The sequence below is a fragment of the Poecilia reticulata genome, linkage group LG11 (assembly GCF_000633615.1).
Source record: "Poecilia reticulata strain Guanapo linkage group LG11, Guppy_female_1.0+MT, whole genome shotgun sequence".
NCBI classification, from domain to species: Eukaryota; Metazoa; Chordata; class Actinopteri; order Cyprinodontiformes; family Poeciliidae; genus Poecilia; species Poecilia reticulata.
Genome location: NC_024341.1, coordinates 19,458,802 through 19,463,201, shown reverse-complemented (window position 1 = coordinate 19,463,201; position 4,400 = coordinate 19,458,802).

Below are 4,400 nucleotides of genomic sequence, written 5' to 3'. Positions count from 1 at the left end.
GAGAAGTATGTTCAATACTTAAAGGTTGTTATTTTCAAAGGTACTTTTAATCTGACTAACAGGTTTTATCTAAAGCTCTGATCTAGTTCAATGAATTTGACTGCATATTTGAGGACACATGTTCTACCCTAAAAAATCTATATTAAATATATTGACATTTCTGGTCATTGTGACAAAATCTGATGGCCTTCACCTGATTCTATTTGCAAGCCGCTGCATTTACACACACCTGTCCTCGTCTGTGTCGACTTCTGCAGCCTCTTTCTTTTGCCCAGTTTCAAACCCGTCCCGTTACTCGTCTGTGTTTTTCACAGTTTCACAATGTTTATGTTTAGGTCTTTCATTCACAGAGAAAAAATAATTACCTTTAGTTCACCAAAGCAGTTTGTGATGGTATAAATCATTAATAGTTGATCCAGAATGATGCCTGGTGACATTGTGCTTGAAGATTCAGGTTGATCAAATACTCCAGGAAAAAAAGAAATTACACACAAGACAGTTTCACACAAGGCCTTCAGGGCTTTCCCACATTTTACATTTACTGTTTCAGGATTGTAGATCCTGTACAGAACCTGGTTTAGGTTATATGCATCTTTCTACATATGCATATAAGACATATAACTCCTATAACCTTGAAATGTCATTTCCATAAATCTCGTGACTAAATGTGTAGTCATAGTCAGACATTCTATTTACCGTATTTTCCACACTATAAGGTGCACCTAAAAACCTTCAATTTCCTCAAAAGCTGACAGTGCGCCTTATAACCCGGTGTGCCTTATATATGGACCAATATTGAGCCACAACAGGTCCAGCAACTACGCTAAGCAGCCGCCGACTTCATTTTCCCCGTAGAAGAAGAAGCGTGCGGTTCATGCTGGGATATTTGTCAGAACGCTGGTTTGTTAATAAAGTTTGACTGACCTGTCTACCTACCGACCTGATAATCAGGTCGTCTGGAGGTCATTTAGCACCACGTTCTCCACGAACATGCTGTGCGCGAACGGAGAAGGGTGACCATCGTCCGGCCACGCCCTGGCCCAGTCGCGGAAGGCTCTCCTCGCCAACCCGAGTCGGACTGTTTCGTTGACATTCCCTGTAGTGCAGCTCCATCTAGTGGATGCATAACGTAACTCCAGCCTCTACTGTAGCGTCTATTCTATGCGCCTTAAAATGCGATGCACCTTATATATGAAAAAAGTTTTAAAATAGGCCATTCATTGAAGGTGCGCCTTATAGTGCGGAAAATACGGCACTAGAAACAAAATGAAGAGGAGGGTGGGGAGTTACTGAGGCCATGTTTTTTATTCTGTTGCGTTTTTCAGTGAACAGTCTTTGCCTCCCTTCCTGCTGTGATCAATGTACCACACATTCCTGAGTAAAGTCTGCCAGGCATGTCCAGTCCTGTCAGTCATACTGGCTTTACCGCACTAAGAGAAAAACATGAACTGACTGTATTAAGTGTTAGGCGGGAAAACATAACCAGAAAACACTCCCTTTCCAGACACTCTCTTTCTTCTGAGGGTTTACTAAAAAGACTCAGTTACTTCCTGTCTTGAAAGTTAGTTTGGAAGTTTGGGGTCCCTGCTGTAATTACATGTGCTGCAGAACAAATACCTGAAAAGTCAGAAGGGAGTAGCTCTGCACCATTTGACCAGTATGGCGAGTAGGTGGAGTCAGTGCAGAATTTTAAAAGCAAAACAGCCCACACACACACACACACACACACACACACACACACACACACACACACACACACATGCACACACACTAAATGGCTCTTCTGTGACCTAGAAGAGGAAGTCACTCCTCGGTGTAACCAATACTGACTAGAGATTATCTTTGCCATCATCTCTGTTGCAGTACTTGTTGAACCTTAACTAAAATATTGAAATTGATTTGGTTTTTGCAAGAAAACAGAGTAACCTTTGCATCATCCGATGCAGTGTTTCCACTGTCCTGCAGCTGATTCAAATGATTGGATTACCTCCTATGCAATGCGTCCAGTTGCTACAGAAGCTTGTTAATCACCCATTAATTTAAGTCGACGATGAACAAAGTGGCTCCTTAGCGGGGAAACACCTGAGACATGCAGGACAGAGGGCCCTGAAGACCAGGACTGGGAGTCTCTGACCTGATGGACTGATTCTAAAATACTTTCTGAGATTGCTACACCATCTCCGCAAACAGAAACAAAGATGCTAACACACAATCTTTTTTTGTCCTCTTGGTTAGTCTTGGTTAGTTCTGGTTTATGCATCTAATTCTCTCAGAGGACTTGGCCCAAATGACTGGACAGATGGAAGTTTGGGCCGCTGCTCAAGGTGCTGCCTCCACAACCCAAATTGATGATGGACGGACATTTCTTACTTCTGTAGTTAGTATAAATCCGGATGATGCCACAGTCATCACTACGGTTTTCTCTTCCAGGCAGTTGACGTTATCCTGAACATCAGATCATTAATATCTAAATTGTTTTGAATGAGACTGAGGAGTTCTTCTCATCAGCTACATCACCAATGAATAACCCAGTTAAAACCATGCATCGCCCCCTTTAACATCCATGAAAGCTTGGAGTCTTTTGTAGTAGTTGTGAATGAGGCTCTTTATTTTCTCTGAGCTGCACAATCTTCTTGGCAAAAAGCCTTCAGTTCCTGTAACATCCTGGGCGGTCTCGCATGAACCACACGTTTGAGATGCTCTATGATTTTGAGGTCAGGAGATTAAGATGGCTACTCCAGAACCTTGATCAGCTGTAGCTCTGACAGGTCGGCTTGGCCTTGTGTTTTGGGTTGGAACATCCTGTTACGTACCATGCACAGCATGCAAACAGTATTTTCTGATAACGCGCTGCCTTTATCCTGCCATCAATTTTGAACAGGTTTCCGGTGCTTTGTATCTCACATCTCCCCAAAGCGTGAGCTACAAAGCACTTTGGAAATCGCTGATCCATGGTTATGGATCGCTGATCCATCACAATGTTTCATAGTAGAAATGGTGCACCTTTCATCAAAAGCCTTGTCGACTTCTCTCCAAATGTAACATTTGTGGTTGTGGCCAGAAAAAGTCACGTTATTTGTAGGTTTTTTCATTACATCCAAATAATTTTACTGGCAGTGATCGGTAATTCTTGTTCCTCCTGGTCATTGCTTGGGTTTTAATTACAGTTTGGTCACTGCTGCTGACCATTGTCAGTTCTTTTGGTAACGATTTTTTATGTCCCTTACTGGTTTTAAATAGTTCAGTTACCTTTTCTTGCAGATCCTAAGACAATTCATTTSCTTTCCCCATGACTTAGAAACTAAAGACATCAGTCAGCACTGGATGAAAAACACAACGGTCAGTCAGGAGTCCAGAAACTCACTGACTGTGTATTTATACGCCCTGATTACAAGCATACATGGTTACCTTTAGTGTCAGCTTGTGCACATATGAGACCAAAAAGACCAGAGTTGTTATAAATATGTAAATTATGAACACAACTGCAGCTCTGTCAGTCCTCCATGACGGTCATTGCTGCTGACCGTAATCATCCTGTAATGATCACAGTGGTCATATTCCGATCGCTGCTTCCCCGCAGAATCATGTCTCTGAGCTAAAATCTTCTTAAAACTTGGTTTCTTCCACAAGGCAAATAATTCACTGTACTCTAATGCCCTTCACAGTCATTAGACCAAAATCTAATCAAGCAGGTGTGGTGAAACTGAGCTTCGCATCATGGCTGTGCAACATCTGCAAGATAACAACTTCATGTTGATGTGCAAATCTGCTACTAACAAAGAGGATAGTGAGTTTTCACTAACATTTCTCCTTTTCTTAGATTAATGGGTTTTTTCACTTTTAACCTCTTCTGTAGATTTTGCTGTTGTTCATTAAGAAAGAACATTAATATGTAACCACACACAGGAGCGTTTCTGTTTAGTTTGCATAACTTTTAATCCTACCTGTTAAATTAAGTTTGGTGTAACAGACGAGAAGCTTATTACGGTAACAATTTTAGCGTAAACAAACTTGTTTAGTCTTTTGCAGCAGTTTCACACTGTTTAGTTCAACTGCTTCAGATTTCACAGCACTTTATTTATACGGCTGCTTCATGCTTTCTTTCCCTGTTGCTTTTTTTTTCAGTGAAAACATTGTGTCCACTGCTATTAGTGACCTCCACAGCCTAAAAACATCCCACAGGTGCAGGGACTCAAATACAGGTAACATTTTTGAGAACTTATTGAATTTTAGTTATACATTGAGATGCTATGCAGATTCAAAACACACATAAGGACATATTTAAACATTGGTTTTTGTCAATTTTATAATACAGACATTCAAAATTAAGTTTTTCAAAAGATTAGATTTTTTTTTCAGCACCAAAAAGCCAAAAGCAACAAAACACCTGAACAAATGTG